Source organism: Streptopelia decaocto, assembly GCF_964273445.1.
Source record: "Streptopelia decaocto genome assembly, contig: HAP1_SCAFFOLD_30, whole genome shotgun sequence".
NCBI lineage: Eukaryota > Metazoa > Chordata > Aves > Columbiformes > Columbidae > Streptopelia > Streptopelia decaocto.
In genome coordinates, this window is record NW_028116159.1 from 906,333 (window position 1) to 928,694 (window position 22,362).

The following is a 22,362-nucleotide window of genomic DNA, read 5'->3' on the forward strand; positions in this document are numbered from 1 at the left end:
TTGGAAATCCCGCTGAAACTTTGGACATTCTGGCGAAGGGTTCCCAATCCCCGACAAGACTGGTACCCTTTCACGTCCAAATCTCTCAAACTCCGGGAGAGATTCTCAAAACCACGGTTGACATGATTCGAGTTCCTCTCAACATTTTGGAAATCCCGCTGAAACTTTGGACATTCTCGCGAATGGTTCCCAATCCCCGACAAGACTGGTACCCTTTCACGTCCAAATCTCTCAAACTCCGGGAGAGATTCTCAAAACCAAGGTTGACATGTTTCGAGTTCCTCTCAACATTTTGGAAATCCCGCTGAAACTTTGGACATTCTCGCGAAGGGTTCCCAATCCCCGACAAGACTGGTACCCTTTCACGTCCAAATCTCTCAAACTCCGGGAGAGATTCTCAAAACCAAGGTTGACATGTTTCGAGTTCCTTTCAACATTTTGGAAATCCCGCTGAAACTTTGGACATTCTGGCGAAGGGTTCCCAATCCCCGACAAGACTGGTACCCTTTCACGTCCAAATCTCTCCAACTCCGGGAGAGATTCTCAAAACCGAGGTTGACATGTTTCGAGTTCCTCTCAACATTTTGGAAATCCCGCTGAAACTTTGGACATTCTCGCGAAGGGTTCCCAATCCCCGACAAGACTGGTACCCTTTCACGTCCAAATCTCTCAAACTCCGGGAGAGATTCTCAAAACCGAGGTTGACATGTTTCGAGTTCCTCTCAACATTTTGGAAATCCCGCTGAAACTTTGGACATTCTGGCGAAGGGTTCCCAATCCCCGACAAGACTGGTACCCTTTCACGTCCAAATCTCTCAAACTCCAGGAGAGCTTCTCAAAACCATGGTTGACATGATTCGAGTTCCTCTCAACATTTTGGAAATCCCGCTGAAACTTTGGACATTCTCGCGAAGGGTTCCCAATCCCCGACAAGACTGGTACCCTTTCACGTCCAAATCTCTCAAACTCCGGGAGAGATTCTCAAAACCAAGGTTGACATGTTTCGAGTTCCTCTCAACATTTTGGAAATCCCGCTGAAACTTTGGACATTCTGGCGAAGGGTTCCCAATCCCCGACAAGACTGGTACCCTTTCACGTCCAAATCTCTCAAACTCCGGGAGAGATTCTCAAAACCGAGGTTGACATGTTTCGAGTTCCTCTCAACATTTTGGAAATCCCGCTGAAACTTTGGACATTCTGGCGAAGGGTTCCCAATCCCCGACAAGACTGGTACCCTTTCACGTCCAAATCTCTCAAACTCCGGGAGAGATTCTCAAAACCGAGGTTGACATGTTTCGAGTTCCTCTCAACATTTTGGAAATCCCGCTGAAACTTTGGACATTCTCGCGAAGGGTTCCCAATCCCCGACAAGACTGGTACCCTTTCACGTCCAAATCTCTCAAACTCCAGGAGAGATTCTCAAAACCATGGTTGACATGATTCGAGTTCCTCTCAACATTTTGGAAATCCCGCTGAAACTTTGGACATTCTGGCGAAGGTTTCCCAATCCCCGACAAGACTGGTACCCTTTCACGTCCAAATCTCTCAAACTCCGGGAGAGATTCTCAAAACCGAGGTTGACATGTTTCGAGTTCCTCTCAACATTTTGGAAATCCCGCTGAAACTTTGGACATTCTGGCGAAGGGTTCCCAATCCCCGACAAGACTGGTACCCTTTCACGTCCAAATCTCTCAAACTCCGGGAGAGATTCTCAAAACCAAGGTTGACATGTTTCGAGTTCCTCTCAACATTTTGGAAATCCCGCTGAAACTTTGGACATTCTGGCGAAGGGTTCCCAATCCCCGACAAGATTGGTACCCTTTCACGTCCAAATCTCTCCAACTCCGGGAGAGATTCTCAAAACCGAGGTTGACATGTTTCGAGTTCCTCTCAACATTTTGGAAATCCCGCTGAAACTTTGGACATTCTCGCGAAGGGTTCCCAATCCCCGACAAGACTGGTACCCTTTCACGTCCAAATCTCTCAAACTCCGGGAGAGATTCTCAAAACCGAGGTTGACATGTTTCGAGTTCCTCTCAACATTTTGGAAATCCCGCTGAAACTTTGGACATTCTCGCGAAGGGTTCCCAATCCCCGACAAGACTGGTACCCTTTCACGTCCAAATCTCTCAAACTCCGGGAGAGATTCTCAAAACCAAGGTTGACATGTTTCGAGTTCCTCTCAACATTTTGGAAATCCCGCTGAAACATTGGACATTCTGGCGAAGGGTTCCCAATCCCCGACAAGACTGGTACCCTTTCACGTCTAAATCTCTCAAACTCCGGGAGAGATTCTCAAAACCGAGGTTGACATGTTTCGAGTTCCTCTCAACATTTTGGAAATCCCGCTGAAACTTTGGACATTCTTGCGAAGGGTTCCCAATCCCCGACAAGACTGGTACCCTTTCACGTCCAAATCTCTCAAACTCCGGGAGAGATTCTCAAAACCAACGTTCACATGTTTCGAGTTCCTTTCAACATTTTGGAAATCCCGCTGAAACTTTGGACATTCTCGCGAAGGGTTCCCAATCCCCGACAAGACTGGTACCCTTTCACGTGCAAATCTCTCAAACTCCGGGAGAGATTCTCAAAACCAAGGTTGACATGTTTCGAGTTCCTCTCAACATTTTGGAAATCCCGCTGAAACTTTGGACATTCTCGCGAAGGGTTCCCAATCCCCGACAAGACTGGTACCCTTTCACGTCCAAATCTCTCAAACTCCGGGAGAGATTCTCAAAACCAAGGTTGACATGTTTCGAGTTCCTCTCAACATTTTGGAAATCCCGCTGAAACTTTGGACATTCTCGCGAAGGGTTCCCAATCCCCGACAAGACTGGTACCCTTTCACGTCCAAATCTCTCAAACTCCGGGAGAGATTCTCAAAACCGAGGTTTACATGTTTCGAGTTCCTCTCAACATTTTGGAAATCCCGCTGAAACTTTGGACATTCTGGCGAAGGGTTCCCAATCCCTGACAAGACTGGTACCCTTTCACGTCCAAATCTCTCAAACTCCGGGAGAGATTCTCAAAACCGAGGTTGACATGTTTCGAGTTCCTCTCAACATTTTGGAAATCCCGCTGAAACTTTGGACATTCTGGCGAAGGGTTCCCAATCCCCGACAAGACTGGTACCCTTTCACGTCCAAATCTCTCAAACTTCGGGAGAGATTCTCAAAACCACGGTTGACATGATTCGAGTTCCTCTCAACATTTTGGAAATCCCGCTGAAACTTTGGACATTCTCGCGAAGGGTTCCCAATTCCCGACAAGACTGGTACCCTTTCACGTCCAAATCTCTCAAACTCCGGGAGAGATTCTCAAAACCAAGGTTGACATGTTTCGAGTTCCTCTCAACATTTTGGAAATCCCGCTGAAACTTTGGACATTCTCGCGAAGGGTTCCCAATCCCCGACAAGACTGGTACCCTTTCACGTCCAAATCTCTCAAACTCCGGGAGAGATTCTCAAAACCAAGGTTGACATGTTTCGAGTTCCTCTCAACATTTTGGAAATCCCGCTGAAACTTTGGACATTCTCGCGAAGGGTTCCCAATCCCCGACAAGACTGGTACCCTTTCACGTCCAAATCTCTCAAACTCCGGGAGAGATTCTCAAAACCAAGGTTGACATGTTTCGAGTTCCTCTCAACATTTTGGAAATCCCGCTGAAACATTGGACATTCTGGCGAAGGGTTCCCAATCCCCGACAAGACTGGTACCCTTTCACGTCCAAATCTCTCAAACTCCGGGAGAGATTCTCAAAACCAAGGTTGACATGTTTCGAGTTCCTCTCAACATTTTGGAAATCCCGCTGAAACTTTGGACATTCTCGCGAAGGGTTCCCAATCCCCGACAAGACTGGTACCCTTTCACGTCCAAATCTCTCAAACTCCGGGAGAGATTCTCAAAACCGAGGTTGACATGTTTCGAGTTCCTCTCAACATTTTTGAAATCCCGCTGAAACTTTGGACATTCTGGCGAAGGGTTCCCAATCCCCGACAAGACTGGTACCCTTTCACGTCCAAATCTCTCAAACTCCAGGAGAGATTCTCAAAACCGAGGTTGACATGTTTCGAGTTCCTCTCAACATTTTGGAAATCCCGCTGAAACTTTGGACATTCTGGCGAAGGGTTCCCAATCCCCGACAAGACTGGTACCCTTTCACGTCCAAATCTCTCAAACTCCAGGAGAGATTCTCAAAACCGAGGTTGACATGTTTCGAGTTCCTCTCAACATTTTGGAAATCCCGCTGAAACTTTGGACATTCTCGCGAAGGGTTCCCAATCCCCGACAAGACTGGTACCCTTTCACGTCCAAATCTCTCAAACTCCGGGAGAGATTCTCAAAACCAAGGTTGACATGTTTCGAGTTCCTCTCAACATTTTGGAAATCCCGCTGAAACTTTGGACATTCTCGCGAAGGGTTCCCAATCCCCGACAAGACTGGTACCCTTTCACGTCCAAATCTCTCAAACTCCGGGAGAGATTCTCAAAACCAAGGTTGACATGTTTCGAGTTCCTCTCAACATTTTGGAAATCCCGCTGAAACTTTGGACATTCTCGCGAAGGGTTCCCAATCCCCGACAAGACTGGTACCCTTTCACGTCCAAATCTCTCAAACTCCGGGAGAGATTCTCAAAACCAAGGTTGACATGTTTCGAGTTCCTCTCAACATTTTGGAAATTCTGCTGAAACTTTGGACATTCTCGCGAAGGGTTCCCAATCCCCGACAAGACTGGTACCCTTTCACGTCCAAATCCCTCAAACTCCGGGAGAGATTCTCAAAACCGAGGTTGACATGTTTCGAGTTCCTCTCAACATTTTGGAAATCCCGCTGAAACTTTGGACATTCTGGCGAAGGGTTCCCAATCCCCGACAAGACTGGTACCCTTTCACGTCCAAATCTCTCAAACTCCGGGAGAGATTCTCAAAACCACGGTTGACATGATTCGAGTTCCTCTCAACATTTTGGAAATCCCGCTGAAACTTTGGACATTCTCGCGAAGGGTTCCCAATCCCCGACAAGACTGGTACCCTTTCACGTCCAAATCTCTCAAACTCCGGGAGAGATTCTCAAAACCGAGGTTGACATGTTTCGAGTTCCTCTCAACATTTTGGAAATCCCGCTGAAAATTTGGACATTCTCGCGAAGGGTTCCCAATCCCCGACAAGACTGGTACCCTTTCACGTCCAAATCTCTCAAACTCCGGGAGAGATTCTCAAAACCAAGGTTGACATGTTTCGACTTCCTCTCAACATTTTGGAAATCCCGCTGAAACTTTGGACATTCTCGCGAAGGGTTCCCAATCCCCGACAAGACTGGTACCCTTTCACGTCCAAATCTCTCAAACTCCGGGAGAGATTCTCAAAACCAACGTTCACATGTTTCGAGTTCCTTTCAACATTTTGGAAATCCCGCTGAAACTTTGGACATTCTCACGAAGGGTTCCCAATCCCCGACAAGACTGGTACCCTTTCACGTGCAAATCTCTCAAACTCCGGGAGAGATTCTCAAAACCAAGGTTGACATGTTTCGAGTTCCTCTCAACATTTTGGAAATCCCGCTGAAACTTTGGACATTCTGGCGAAGGGTTCCCAATCCCCGACAAGACTGGTACCCTTTCACGTCCAAATCTCTCAAACTCCGGGAGAGATTCTCAAAACCAAGGTTGACATGTTTCGAGTTCCTCTCAACATTTTGGAAATCCCGCTGAAACTTTGGACATTCTCGCGAAGGGTTCCCAATCCCCGACAAGACTGGTACCCTTTCACGTCCAAATCTCTCAAACTCCGGGAGAGATTCTCAAAACCGAGGTTGACATGTTTCGAGTTCCTCTCAACATTTTGGAAATCCCGCTGAAACTTTGGACATTCTGGCGAAGGGTTCCCAATCCCCGACAAGACTGGTACCCTTTCACGTCCAAATCTCTCAAACTCCGGGAGAGATTCTCAAAACCACGGTTGACATGATTCGAGTTCCTCTCAACATTTTGGAAATCCCGCTGAAACTTTGGACATTCTCGCGAAGGGTTCCCAATCCCCGACAAGACTGGTACCCTTTCACGTCCAAATCTCTCAAACTCCGGGAGAGATTCTCAAAACCGAGGTTGACATGTTTCGAGTTCCTCTCAACATTTTGGAAATCCCGCTGAAAATTTGGACATTCTCGCGAAGGGTTCCCAATCCCCGACAAGACTGGTACCCTTTCACGTCCAAATCTCTCAAACTCCGGGAGAGATTCTCAAAACCAAGGTTGACATGTTTCGACTTCCTCTCAACATTTTGGAAATCCCGCTGAAACTTTGGACATTCTCGCGAAGGGTTCCCAATCCCCGACAAGACTGGTACCCTTTCACATCCAAATCTCTCAAAATCCGGGAGAGATTCTCAAAACCAAGGTTGACATGTTTCGAGTTCCTCTCAACATTTTGGAAATCCCGCTGAAACTTTGGACATTCTGGCGAAGGGTTCCCAATCCCCGACAAGACTGGTACCCTTTCACGTCCAAATCTCTCAAACTCCGGGAGAGATTCTCAAAACCGAGGTTTACATGTTTCAAGTTCCTCTCAACATTTTGGAAATCCCGCTGAAACTTTGGACATTCTGGCGAAGGGTTCCCAATCCCCGACAAGACTGGTACCCTTTCACGTCCAAATCTCTCAAACTCCGGGAGAGATTCTCAAAACCAAGGTCGACATGTTTCGAGTTCCTCTCAACATTTTGGAAATCCCGCTGAAACTTTGGACATTCTGGCGAAGGGTTCCCAATCCCCGACAAGACTGGTACCCTTTCACGTCCAAATCTCTCAAACTCCGGGAGAGATTCTCAAAACCGAGGTTGACATGTTTCGAGTTCCTCTCAACATTTTGGAAATCCCGCTGAAACTTTGGACATTCTCGCGAAGGGTTCCCAATCCCCGACAAGACTGGTACCCTTTCACGTCCAAATCTCTCAAACTCCGGGAGAGATTCTCAAAACCAAGGTTGACATGTTTCGAGTTCCTCTCAACATTTTGGAAATCCCGCTGAAACTTTGGACATTCTGGCGAAGGGTTCCCAATCCCCGACAAGACTGGTACCCTTTCACATCCAAATCTCTCAAAATCCGGGAGAGATTCTCAAAACCAAGGTTGACATGTTTCGAGTTCCTCTCAACATTTTGGAAATCCCGCTGAAACTTTGGACATTCTCGCGAAGGGTTCCCAATCCCCGACAAGACTGGTACCCTTTCACGTCCAAATCTCTCAAACTCCGGGAGAGATTCTCAAAACCGAGGTTTACATGTTTCAAGTTCCTCTCAACATTTTGGAAATCCCGCTGAAACTTTGGACATTCTGGCGAAGGGTTCCCAATCCCCGACAAGACTGGTACCCTTTCACGTCCAAATCTCTCAAACTCCGGGAGAGATTCTCAAAACCAAGGTCGACATGTTTCGAGTTCCTCTCAACATTTTGGAAATCCCGCTGAAACTTTGGACATTCTGGCGAAGGGTTCCCAATCCCCGACAAGACTGGTACCCTTTCACGTCCAAATCTCTCAAACTCCGGGAGAGATTCTCAAAACCGAGGTTGACATGTTTCGAGTTCCTCTCAACATTTTGGAAATCCCGCTGAAACTTTGGACATTCTCGCGAAGGGTTCCCAATCCCCGACAAGACTGGTACCCTTTCACGTCCAAATCTCTCAAACTCCGGGAGAGATTCTCAAAACCAAGGTTGACATGTTTCGAGTTCCTCTCAACATTTTGGAAATCCCGCTGAAACTTTGGACATTCTGGCGAAGGGTTCCCAATCCCCGACAAGACTGGTACCCTTTCACGTCCAAATCTCTCAAACTCCGGGAGAGATTCTCAAAACCAAGGTTGACATGTTTCGAGTTCCTCTCAACATTTTGGAAATCCCGCTGAAACTTTGGACATTCTGGCGAAGGGTTCCCAATCCCCGACAAGACTGGTACCCTTTCACGTCCAAATCTCTCAAACTCCGGGAGAGATTCTCAAAACCGAGGTTGACATGTTTCGAGTTCCTCTCAACATTTTGGAAATCCCGCTGAAACTTTGGACATTCTGGCGAAGGGTTCCCAATCCCCGACAAGACTGGTACCCTTTCACGTCCAAATCTCTCAAACTTCGGGAGAGATTCTCAAAACCACGGTTGACATGATTCGAGTTCCTCTCAACATTTTGGAAATCCCGCTGAAACTTTGGACATTCTCGCGAAGGGTTCCCAATTCCCGACAAGACTGGTACCCTTTCACGTCCAAATCTCTCAAACTCCGGGAGAGATTCTCAAAACCAAGGTTGACATGTTTCGAGTTCCTCTCAACATTTTGGAAATCCCGCTGAAACTTTGGACATTCTGGCGAAGGGTTCCCAATCCCCGACAAGACTGGTACCCTTTCACGTCCAAATCTCTCAAACTCCGGGAGAGATTCTCAAAACCAAGGTTGACATGTTTCGAGTTCCTCTCAACATTTTGGAAATCCCGCTGAAACTTTGGACATTCTCGCGAAGGGTTCCCAATCCCCGACAAGACTGGTACCCTTTCACGTCCAAATCTCTCAAACTCCGGGAGAGATTCTCAAAACCAAGATTGACATGTTTCGAGTTCCTCTCAACATTTTGGAAATCCCGCTGAAATTTTGGACATTCTCGCGAAGGGTTCCCAATCCCCGACAAGACTGGTACCCTTTCACGTCCAAATCTCTCAAACTCCGGGAGAGATTCTCAAAACCAAGGTTGACATGTTTCGAGTTCCTCTCAACATTTTGGAAATCCCGCTGAAACTTTGGACATTCTCGCGAAGGGTTCCCAATCCCCGACAAGACTGGTACCCTTTCACGTCCAAATCTCTCAAACTCCGGGAGAGATTCTCAAAACCAAGGTTGACATGTTTCGAGTTCCTCTCAACATTTTGGAAATCCCGCTGAAACTTTGGACATTCTGGCGAAGGGTTCCCAATCCCCGACAAGACTGGTACCCTTTCACGTCCAAATCTCTCAAACTCCGGGAGAGATTCTCAAAACCAAGGTTGACATGTTTCGAGTTCCTCTCAACATTTTGGAAATCCCGCTGAAACTTTGGACATTCTCGCGAAGGGTTCCCAATCCCCGACAAGACTGGTACCCTTTCACGTCCAAATCTCTCAAACTCCGGGAGAGATTCTCAAAACCGAGGTTGACATGTTTCGAGTTCCTCTCAACATTTTTGAAATCCCGCTGAAACTTTGGACATTCTGGCGAAGGGTTCCCAATCCCCGACAAGACTGGTACCCTTTCACGTCCAAATCTCTCAAACTCCGGGAGAGATTCTCAAAACCACGGTTGACATGATTCGAGTTCCTCTCAACATTTTGGAAATCCCGCTGAAACTTTGGACATTCTCGCGAAGGGTTCCCAATCCCCGACAAGACTGGTACCCTTTCACGTCCAAATCTCTCAAACTCCGGGAGAGATTCTCAAAACCGAGGTTGACATGTTTCGAGTTCCTCTCAACATTTTGGAAATCCCGCTGAAAATTTGGACATTCTCGCGAAGGGTTCCCAATCCCCGACAAGACTGGTACCCTTTCACGTCCAAATCTCTCAAACTCCGGGAGAGATTCTCAAAACCAAGGTTGACATGTTTCGACTTCCTCTCAACATTTTGGAAATCCCGCTGAAACTTTGGACATTCTCGCGAAGGGTTCCCAATCCCCGACAAGACTGGTACGCTTTCACATCCAAATCTCTCAAAATCCGGGAGAGATTCTCAAAACCAAGGTTGACATGTTTCGAGTTCCTCTCAACATTTTGGAAATCCCGCTGAAACTTTGGACATTCTGGCGAAGGGTTCCCAATCCCCGACAAGACTGGTACCCTTTCACGTCCAAATCTCTCAAACTCCGGGAGAGATTCTCAAAACCGAGGTTTACATGTTTCAAGTTCCTCTCAACATTTTGGAAATCCCGCTGAAACTTTGGACATTCTGGCGAAGGGTTCCCAATCCCCGACAAGACTGGTACCCTTTCACGTCCAAATCTCTCAAACTCCGGGAGAGATTCTCAAAACCAAGGTTGACATGTTTCGAGTTCCTCTCAACATTTTGGAAATCCAGCTGAAACTTTGGACATTCTGGCGAAGGGTTCCCAATCCCCGACAAGATTGGTACCCTTTCACGTCCAAATCTCTCAAACTCCGGGAGAGATTCTCAAAACCAAGATTGACATGTTTCGAGTTCCTCTCAACATTTTGGAAATCCCGCTGAAACTTTGGACATTCTCGCGAAGGGTTCCCAATCCCCGACAAGACTGGTACCCTTTCACGTCCAAATCTCTCAAAGTCCGGGAGAGATCCTCAAAACCAAGGTTGACATGTTTCGAGTTCCTCTCAACATTTTGGAAATCCAGCTGAAACTTTGGACATTCTGGCGAAGGGTTCCCAATCCCCAACAAGACTGGTACCCTTTCACGTCCAAATCTCTCAAACTCCGGGAGAGATTCTCAAAACCGAGGTTGACATGTTTCGAGTTCCTCTCAACATTTTGGAAATCCCGCTGAAACTTTGGACATTCTGGCGAAGGGTTCCCAATCCCCGACAAGACTGGTACCCTTTCACGTCCAAACCTCTCAAACTCAGGGAGAGATTCTCAAAACCAAGGTTGACATGATTCGAGTTCCTCTCAACATTTTGGAAATCCCGCTGAAACTTTGGACATTCTGGCGAAGGGTTCCCAATCCCCGACAAGACTGGTACCCTTTCACGTCCAAATCTCTGAAACTCCGGGAGAGATTCTCAAAAACAAGGTTGACATGATTCGAGTTCCTCTCAACATTTTGGAAATCCCGCTGAAACTTTGGACATTCTGGCGAAGGGTTCCCAATCCCCGACAAGACTGGTACCCTTTCACGTCCAAATCTCTCAAAGTCCGGGAGAGATTCTCAAAACCAAGGTTGACATGTTTCGAGTTCCTCTCAACATTTTGGAAATCCAGCTGAAACTTTGGACATTCTGGCGAAGGGTTCCCAATCCCCGACAAGACTGGTACCCTTTCACATCCAAATCTCTCAAACTCCGGGAGAGATTCTCAAAACCGAAGTTGACATGTTTCGAGTTCCTCTCAACATTTTGGAAATCCCGCTGAAACTTTGGACATTCTCGCGAAGGGTTCCCGATCCCCGACAAGACTGGTACCCTTTCACGTCCAAATCTCTCAAACTCCGGGAGAGATTCTCAAAACCAAGGTTGACATGTTTCGAGTTCCTCTCAACATTTTGGAAATCCCGCTGAAACTTTGGACATTCTCGCGAAGGGTTCCCAATCCCCGACAAGATTGGTACCCTTTCACGTCCAAATCTCTCAAACTCCGGGAGAGATTCTCAAAACCAAGGTTGACATGTTTCGAGTTCCTCTCAACATTTTGGAAATCCCGCTGAAACTTTGGACATTCTCGCGAAGGGTTCCCAATCCCCGACAAGACTGGTACCCTTTCACGTCCAAATCTCTCAAACTCCGGGAGAGATTCTCAAAACCGAGGTTGACATGTTTCGAGTTCCTCTCAACATTTTGGAAATCCCGCTGAAACTTTGGACATTCTGGCAAAGGGTTCCCAATCCCCGACAAGACTGGTACCCTTTCACGTCCAAATCTCTCAAACTCCGGGAGAGATTCTCAAATCGAGGTTGACATGTTTCGAGTTCCTCTCAACATTTTGGAAATCCCGCTGAAACTTTGGACATTCTGGCGAAGGGTTCCCAATCCCCGACAAGACTGGTACCCTTTCACGTCCAAATCTCTGAAACTCCGGGAGAGATTCTCAAAACCGAGGTAGACATGTTTCGAGTTCCTCTCAACACTTTGGAAATCCCGCTGAAACTTTGGACATTCTGGCGAAGGGTTCCCAATCCCCGACAAGACTGGTACCCTTTCACGTCCAAATCTCTCAAACTCCGGGAGAGATTCTCAAAACCAAGGTTGACATGTTTCGAGTTCCTCTCAACATTTTGGAAATCCCGCTGAAACTTTGGACATTCTCGCGAAGGGTTCCCAATCCCCGACAAGACTGGTACCCTTTCACGTCCAAATCTCTCAAACTCCGGGAGAGATTCTCAAAACCGAGGTTGACATGTTTCGAGTTCCTCTCAACATTTTGGAAATCCCGCTGAAACTTTGGACATTCTGGCGAAGGGTTCCCAATCCCCGACAAGACTGGTACCCTTTCACGTCCAAATCTCTCAAACTCCGGGAGAGATTCTCAAAACCACGGTTGACATGATTCGAGTTCCTCTCAACATTTTGGAAATCCCGCTGAAACTTTGGACATTCTCGCGAAGGGTTCCCAATCCCCGACAAGACTGGTACCCTTTCACGTCCAAATCTCTCAAACTCCGGGAGAGATTCTCAAAACCGAGGTTGACATGTTTCGAGTTCCTCTCAACATTTTGGAAATCCCGCTGAAAATTTGGACATTCTCGCGAAGGGTTCCCAATCCCCGACAAGACTGGTACCCTTTCACGTCCAAATCTCTCAAACTCCGGGAGAGATTCTCAAAACCAAGGTTGACATGTTTCGACTTCCTCTCAACATTTTGGAAATCCCGCTGAAACTTTGGACATTCTCGCGAAGGGTTCCCAATCCCCGACAAGACTGGTACGCTTTCACATCCAAATCTCTCAAAATGCGGGAGAGATTCTCAAAACCAAGGTTGACATGTTTCGAGTTCCTCTCAACATTTTGGAAATCCCGCTGAAACTTTGGACATTCTCGCGAAGGGTTCCCAATCCCCGACAAGACTGGTACCCTTTCACGTCCAAATCTCTCAAACTCCGGGAGAGATTCTCAAAACCAAGGTTGACATGTTTCGAGTTCCTCTCAACATTTTGGAAATCCCGCTGAAACTTTGGACATTCTCGCGAAGGGTTCCCAATCCCCGACAAGATTGGTACCCTTTCACGTCCAAATCTCTCAAACTCCGGGAGAGATTCTCAAAACCAAGGTTGACATGTTTCGAGTTCCTCTCAACATTTTGGAAATCCCGCTGAAACTTTGGACATTCTCGCGAAGGGTTCCCAATCCCCGACAAGACTGGTACCCTTTCACGTCCAAATCTCTCAAACTCCGGGAGAGATTCTCAAAACCGAGGTTGACATGTTTCGAGTTCCTCTCAACATTTTGGAAATCCCGCTGAAACTTTGGACATTCTGGCGAAGGGTTCCCAATCCCCGACAAGACTGGTACCCTTTCACGTCCAAATCTCTCAAACTCCGGGAGAGATTCTCAAATCGAGGTAGACATGTTTCGAGTTCCTCTCAACATTTTGGAAATCCCGCTGAAACTTTGGACATTCTGGCGAAGGGTTCCCAATCCCCGACAAGACTGGTACCCTTTCACGTCCAAATCTCTGAAACTCCGGGAGAGATTCTCAAAACCGAGGTTGACATGTTTCGAGTTCCTCTCAACACTTTGGAAATCCCGCTGAAACTTTGGACATTCTGGCGAAGGGTTCCCAATCCCCGACAAGACTGGTACCCTTTCACGTCCAAATCTCTCAAACTCCGGGAGAGATTCTCAAAACCAAGGTTGACATGTTTCGAGTTCCTCTCAACATTTTGGAAATCCCGCTGAAACTTTGGACATTCTCGCGAAGGGTTCCCAATCCCCGACAAGACTGGTACCCTTTCACGTCCAAATCTCTCAAACTCCGGGAGAGATTCTCAAAACCGAGGTTGACATGTTTCGAGTTCCTCTCAACATTTTTGAAATCCCGCTGAAACTTTGGACATTCTCGCGAAGGGTTCCCAATCCCCGACAAGACTGGTACCCTTTCACGTCCAAATCTCTCAAACTCCGGGAGAGATTCTCAAAACCGAGGTTGACATGTTTCGAGTTCCTCTCAACATTTTGGAAATCCCGCTGAAAATTTGGACATTCTCGCGAAGGGTTCCCAATCCCCGACAAGACTGGTACCCTTTCACGTCCAAATCTCTCAAACTCCGGGAGAGATTCTCAAAACCAAGGTTGACATGTTTCGACTTCCTCTCAACATTTTGGAAATCCCGCTGAAACTTTGGACATTCTCGCGAAGGGTTCCCAATCCCCGACAAGACTGGTACGCTTTCAAATCCAAATCTCTCAAAATCCGGGAGAGATTCTCAAAACCAAGGTTGACATGTTTCGAGTTCCTCTCAACATTTTGGAAATCCCGCTGAAACTTTGGACATTCTGGCGAAGGGTTCCCAATCCCCGACAAGACTGGTACCCTTTCACGTCCAAATCTCTCAAACTCCGGGAGAGATTCTCAAAACCGAGGTTTACATGTTTCAAGTTCCTCTCAACATTTTGGAAATCCCGCTGAAACTTTGGACATTCTGGCGAAGGGTTCCCAATCCCCGACAAGACTGGTACCCTTTCACGTCCAAATCTCTCAAAATCCGGGAGAGATTCTCAAAACCAAGGTTGACATGTTTCGAGTTCCTCTCAACATTTTGGAAATCCAGCTGAAACTTTGGACATTCTGGCGAAGGGTTCCCAATCCCCGACAAGACTGGTACCCTTTCACGTCCAAATCTCTGAAACTCTGGGAGAGATTCTCAAAACCGAGGTTGACATGTTTCGAGTTCCTCTCAACATTTTGGAAATCCCGCTGAAACTTTGGACATTCTCGCGAAGGGTTCCCAATCCCCGACAAGACTGGTACCCTTTCACGTCCAAATCTCTCAAAGTCCGGGAGAGATTCTCAAAACCAAGGTTGCCATGTTTCGAGTTCCTTTCAACATTTTGGAAATCCAGCTGAAACTTTGGACATTCTGGCGAAGGGTTCCCAATCCCCAACAAGACTGGTACCCTTTCACGTCCAAATCTCTCCAACTCCGGGAGAGATTCTCAAAACCGAGGTTGACATGTTTCGAGTTCCTCTCAACATTTTGGAAATCCCGCTGAAACTTTGGACATTCTGGCGAAGGGTTCCCAATCCCCGACAAGACTGGTACCCTTTCACGTCCAAACCTCTCAAACTCAGGGAGAGATTCTCAAAACCAAGGTTGACATGATTCGAGTTCCTCTCAACATTTTGGAAATCCCGCTGAAACTTTGGACATTCTGGCGAAGGGTTCCCAATCCCCGACAAGACTGGTACCCTTTCACGTCCAAATCTCTGAAACTCCGGGAGAGATTCTCAAAACCAAGGTTGACATGATTCGAGTTCCTCTCAACATTTTGGAAATCCCGCTGAAACTTTGGACATTCTGGCGAAGGGTTCCCAATCCCCGACAAGACTGGTACCCTTTCACGTCCAAATCTCTCAAACTCCGGGAGAGATTCTCAAAACCAAGGTTGACATGTTTCGAGTTCCTCTCAACATTTTGGAAATCCAGCTGAAACTTTGGACATTCTGGCGAAGGGTTCCCAATCCCCGACAAGACTGGTACCCTTTCACGTCCAAATCTCTCAAACTCCGGGAGAGATTCTCAAAACCGAAGTTGACATGTTTCGAGTTCCTCTCAACATTTTGGAAATCCCGCTGAAACTTTGGACATTCTCGCGAAGGGTTCCCAATCCCCGACAAGACTGGTACCCTTTCACGTCCAAATCTCTCAAACTCCGGGAGAGATTCTCAAAACCAAGGTTGACATGTTTCGAGTTCCTCTCAACATTTTGGAAATCCCGCTGAAACTTTGGACATTCTCGCGAAGGGTTCCCAATCCCCGACAAGATTGGTACCCTTTCACGTCCAAATCTCTCAAACTCCGGGAGAGATTCTCAAAACCAAGGTTGACATGTTTCGAGTTCCTCTCAACATTTTGGAAATCCCGCTGAAACTTTGGACATTCTCGCGAAGGGTTCCCAATCCCCGACAAGACTGGTACCCTTTCACGTCCAAATCTCTCCAACTCCGGGAGAGATTCTCAAAACCGAGGTTGACATGTTTCGAGTTCCTCTCAACATTTTGGAAATCCCGCTGAAACTTTGGACATTCTGGCGAAGGGTTCCCAATCCCCGACAAGACTGGTACCCTTTCACGTCCAAATCTCTCAAACTCCGGGAGAGATTCTCAAATCGAGGTAGACATGTTTCGAGTTCCTCTCAACATTTTGGAAATCCCGCTGAAACTTTGGACATTCTGGCGAAGGGTTCCCAATCCCCGACAAGACTGGTACCCTTTCACGTCCAAATCTCTGAAACTCCGGGAGAGATTCTCAAAACCGAGGTTGACATGTTTCGAGTTCCTCTCAACACTTTGGAAATCCCGCTGAAACTTTGGACATTCTCGCGAAGGGTTCCCAATCCCCGACAAGACTGGTACCCTTTCACATCCAAATCTCTCAAAATCCGGGAGAGATTCTCAAAACCAAGGTTGACATGTTTCGAGTTCCTCTCAACATTTTGGAAATCCCGCTGAAACTTTGGACATTCTCGCGAAGGGTTCCCAATCCCCGACAAGACTGGTACCCTTTCACGTCCAAATCTCTCAAACTCCGGGAGAGATTCTCAAAACCGAGGTTTACATGTTTCAAGTTCCTCTCAACATTTTGGAAATCCCGCTGAAACTTTGGACATTCTGGCGAAGGGTTCCCAATCCCCGACAAGACTGGTACCCTTTCACGTCCAAATCTCTCAAACTCCGGGAGAGATTCTCAAAACCAAGGTCGACATGTTTCGAGTTCCTCTCAACATTTTGGAAATCCCGCTGAAACTTTGGACATTCTGGCGAAGGGTTCCCAATCCCCGACAAGACTGGTACCCTTTCACGTCCAAATCTCTCAAACTCCGGGAGAGATTCTCAAAACCGAGGTTGACATGTTTCGAGTTCCTCTCAACATTTTGGAAATCCCGCTGAAACTTTGGACATTCTCGCGAAGGGTTCCCAATCCCCGACAAGACTGGTACCCTTTCACGTCCAAATCTCTCAAACTCCGGGAGAGATTCTCAAAACCAAGGTTGACATGTTTCGAGTTCCTCTCAACATTTTGGAAATCCCGCTGAAACTTTGGACATTCTGGCGAAGGGTTCCCAATCCCCGACAAGACTGGTACCCTTTCACGTCCAAATCTCTCAAACTCCGGGAGAGATTCTCAAAACCAAGGTTGACATGTTTCGAGTTCCTCTCAACATTTTGGAAATCCCGCTGAAACTTTGGACATTCTGGCGAAGGGTTCCCAATCCCCGACAAGACTGGTACCCTTTCACGTCCAAATCTCTCAAACTCCGGGAGAGATTCTCAAAACCGAGGTTGACATGTTTCGAGTTCCTCTCAACATTTTGGAAATCCCGCTGAAACTTTGGACATTCTGGCGAAGGGTTCCCAATCCCCGACAAGACTGGTACCCTTTCACGTCCAAATCTCTCAAACTTCGGGAGAGATTCTCAAAACCACGGTTGACATGATTCGAGTTCCTCTCAACATTTTGGAAATCCCGCTGAAACTTTGGACATTCTCGCGAAGGGTTCCCAATTCCCGACAAGACTGGTACCCTTTCACGTCCAAATCTCTCAAACTCCGGGAGAGATTCTCAAAACCAAGGTTGACATGTTTCGAGTTCCTCTCAACATTTTGGAAATCCCGCTGAAACTTTGGACATTCTGGCGAAGGGTTCCCAATCCCCGACAAGACTGGTACCCTTTCACGTCCAAATCTCTCAAACTCCGGGAGAGATTCTCAAAACCAAGGTTGACATGTTTCGAGTTCCTCTCAACATTTTGGAAATCCCGCTGAAACTTTGGACATTCTCGCGAAGGGTTCCCAATCCCCGACAAGACTGGTACCCTTTCACGTCCAAATCTCTCAAACTCCGGGAGAGATTCTCAAAACCAAGATTGACATGTTTCGAGTTCCTCTCAACATTTTGGAAATCCCGCTGAAACTTTGGACATTCTCGCGAAGGGTTCCCAATCCCCGACAAGACTGGTACCCTTTCACGTCCAAATCTCTCAAACTCCGGGAGAGATTCTCAAAACCAAGGTTGACATGTTTCGAGTTCCTCTCAACATTTTGGAAATCCCGCTGAAACTTTGGACATTCTCGCGAAGGGTTCCCAATCCCCGACAAGACTGGTACCCTTTCACGTCCAAATCTCTCAAACTCCGGGAGAGATTCTCAAAACCAAGGTTGACATGTTTCGAGTTCCTCTCAACATTTTGGAAATCCCGCTGAAACTTTGGACATTCTGGCGAAGGGTTCCCAATCCCCGACAAGACTGGTACCCTTTCACGTCCAAATCTCTCAAACTCCGGGAGAGATTCTCAAAACCAAGGTTGACATGTTTCGAGTTCCTCTCAACATTTTGGAAATCCCGCTGAAACTTTGGACATTCTCGCGAAGGGTTCCCAATCCCCGACAAGACTGGTACCCTTTCACGTCCAAATCTCTCAAACTCCGGGAGAGATTCTCAAAACCGAGGTTGACATGTTTCGAGTTCCTCTCAACATTTTTGAAATCCCGCTGAAACTTTGGACATTCTGGCGAAGGGTTCCCAATCCCCGACAAGACTGGTACCCTTTCACGTCCAAATCTCTCAAACTCCGGGAGAGATTCTCAAAACCACTGTTGACATGATTCGAGTTCCTCTCAACATTTTGGAAATCCCGCTGAAACTTTGGACATTCTCGCGAAGGGTTCCCAATCCCCGACAAGACTGGTACCCTTTCACGTCCAAATCTCTCAAACTCCGGGAGAGATTCTCAAAACCGAGGTTGACATGTTTCGAGTTCCTCTCAACATTTTGGAAATCCCGCTGAAAATTTGGACATTCTCGCGAAGGGTTCCCAATCCCCGACAAGACTGGTACCCTTTCACGTCCAAATCTCTCAAACTCCGGGAGAGATTCTCAAAACCAAGGTTGACATGTTTCGACTTCCTCTCAACATTTTGGAAATCCCGCTGAAACTTTGGACATTCTCGCGAAGGGTTCCCAATCCCCGACAAGACTGGTACGCTTTCACATCCAAATCTCTCAAAATCCGGGAGAGATTCTCAAAACCAAGGTTGACATGTTTCGAGTTCCTCTCAACATTTTGGAAATCCCGCTGAAACTTTGGACATTCTGGCGAAGGGTTCCCAATCCCCGACAAGACTGGTACCCTTTCACGTCCAAATCTCTCAAACTCCGGGAGAGATTCTCAAAACCGAGGTTTACATGTTTCAAGTTCCTCTCAACATTTTGGAAATCCCGCTGAAACTTTGGACATTCTGGCGAAGGGTTCCCAATCCCCGACAAGACTGGTACCCTTTCACGTCCAAATCTCTCAAACTCCGGGAGAGATTCTCAAAACCAAGGTTGACATGTTTCGAGTTCCTCTCAACATTTTGGAAATCCAGCTGAAACTTTGGACATTCTGGCGAAGGGTTCCCAATCCCCGACAAGATTGGTACCCTTTCACGTCCAAATCTCTCAAACTCCGGGAGAGATTCTCAAAACCAAGATTGACATGTTTCGAGTTCCTCTCAACATTTTGGAAATCCCGCTGAAACTTTGGACATTCTCGCGAAGGGTTCCCAATCCCCGACAAGACTGGTACCCTTTCACGTCCAAATCTCTCAAAGTCCGGGAGAGATCCTCAAAACCAAGGTTGACATGTTTCGAGTTCCTCTCAACATTTTGGAAATCCAGCTGAAACTTTGGACATTCTGGCGAAGGGTTCCCAATCCCCAACAAGACTGGTACCCTTTCACGTCCAAATCTCTCAAACTCCGGGAGAGATTCTCAAAACCGAGGTTGACATGTTTCGAGTTCCTCTCAACATTTTGGAAATCCCGCTGAAACTTTGGACATTCTGGCGAAGGGTTCCCAATCCCCGACAAGACTGGTACCCTTTCACGTCCAAACCTCTCAAACTCAGGGAGAGATTCTCAAAACCAAGGTTGACATGATTCGAGTTCCTCTCAACATTTTGGAAATCCCGCTGAAACTTTGGACATTCTGGCGAAGGGTTCCCAATCCCCGACAAGACTGGTACCCTTTCACGTCCAAATCTCTGAAACTCCGGGAGAGATTCTCAAAAACAAGGTTGACATGATTCGAGTTCCTCTCAACATTTTGGAAATCCCGCTGAAACTTTGGACATTCTGGCGAAGGGTTCCCAATCCCCGACAAGACTGGTACCCTTTCACGTCCAAATCTCTCAAAGTCCGGGAGAGATTCTCAAAACCAAGGTTGACATGTTTCGAGTTCCTCTCAACATTTTGGAAATCCAGCTGAAACTTTGGACATTCTGGCGAAGGGTTCCCAATCCCCGACAAGACTGGTACCCTTTCACATCCAAATCTCTCAAACTCCGGGAGAGATTCTCAAAACCGAAGTTGACATGTTTCGAGTTCCTCTCAACATTTTGGAAATCCCGCTGAAACTTTGGACATTCTCGCGAAGGGTTCCCAATCCCCGACAAGACTGGTACCCTTTCACGTCCAAATCTCTCAAACTCCGGGAGAGATTCTCAAAACCAAGGTTGACATGTTTCGAGTTCCTCTCAACATTTTGGAAATCCCGCTGAAACTTTGGACATTCTCGCGAAGGGTTCCCAATCCCCGACAAGATTGGTACCCTTTCACGTCCAAATCTCTCAAACTCCGGGAGAGATTCTCAAAACCAAGGTTGACATGTTTCGAGTTCCTCTCAACATTTTGGAAATCCCGCTGAAACTTTGGACATTCTCGCGAAGGGTTCCCAATCCCCGACAAGACTGGTACCCTTTCACGTCCAAATCTCTCAAACTCCGGGAGAGATTCTCAAAACCGAGGTTGACATGTTTCGAGTTCCTCTCAACATTTTGGAAATCCCGCTGAAACTTTGGACATTCTGGCAAAGGGTTCCCAATCCCCGACAAGACTGGTACCCTTTCACGTCCAAATCTCTCAAACTCCGGGAGAGATTCTCAAATCGAGGTTGACATGTTTCGAGTTCCTCTCAACATTTTGGAAATCCCGCTGAAACTTTGGACATTCTGGCGAAGGGTTCCCAATCCCCGACAAGACTGGTACCCTTTCACGTCCAAATCTCTGAAACTCCGGGAGAGATTCTCAAAACCGAGGTAGACATGTTTCGAGTTCCTCTCAACACTTTGGAAATCCCGCTGAAACTTTGGACATTCTGGCGAAGGGTTCCCAATCCCCGACAAGACTGGTACCCTTTCACGTCCAAATCTCTCAAACTCCGGGAGAGATTCTCAAAACCAAGGTTGACATGTTTCGAGTTCCTCTCAACATTTTGGAAATCCCGCTGAAACTTTGGACATTCTCGCGAAGGGTTCCCAATCCCCGACAAGACTGGTACCCTTTCACGTCCAAATCTCTCAAACTCCGGGAGAGATTCTCAAAACCGAGGTTGACATGTTTCGAGTTCCTCTCAACATTTTGGAAATCCCGCTGAAACTTTGGACATTCTGGCGAAGGGTTCCCAATCCCCGACAAGACTGGTACCCTTTCACGTCCAAATCTCTCAAACTCCGGGAGAGATTCTCAAAACCACGGTTGACATGATTCGAGTTCCTCTCAACATTTTGGAAATCCCGCTGAAACTTTGGACATTCTCGCGAAGGGTTCCCAATCCCCGACAAGACTGGTACCCTTTCACGTCCAAATCTCTCAAACTCCGGGAGAGATTCTCAAAACCGAGGTTGACATGTTTCGAGTTCCTCTCAACATTTTGGAAATCCCGCTGAAAATTTGGACATTCTCGCGAAGGGTTCCCAATCCCCGACAAGACTGGTACCCTTTCACGTCCAAATCTCTCAAACTCCGGGAGAGATTCTCAAAACCAAGGTTGACATGTTTCGACTTCCTCTCAACATTTTGGAAATCCCGCTGAAACTTTGGACATTCTCGCGAAGGGTTCCCAATCCCCGACAAGACTGGTACGCTTTCACATCCAAATCTCTCAAAATGCGGGAGAGATTCTCAAAACCAAGGTTGACATGTTTCGAGTTCCTCTCAACATTTTGGAAATCCCGCTGAAACTTTGGACATTCTCGCGAAGGGTTCCCAATCCCCGACAAGACTGGTACCCTTTCACGTCCAAATCTCTCAAACTCCGGGAGAGATTCTCAAAACCAAGGTTGACATGTTTCGAGTTCCTCTCAACATTTTGGAAATCCCGCTGAAACTTTGGACATTCTCGCGAAGGGTTCCCAATCCCCGACAAGATTGGTACCCTTTCACGTCCAAATCTCTCAAACTCCGGGAGAGATTCTCAAAACCAAGGTTGACATGTTTCGAGTTCCTCTCAACATTTTGGAAATCCCGCTGAAACTTTGGACATTCTCGCGAAGGGTTCCCAATCCCCGACAAGACTGGTACCCTTTCACGTCCAAATCTCTCAAACTCCGGGAGAGATTCTCAAAACCGAGGTTGACATGTTTCGAGTTCCTCTCAACATTTTGGAAATCCCGCTGAAACTTTGGACAT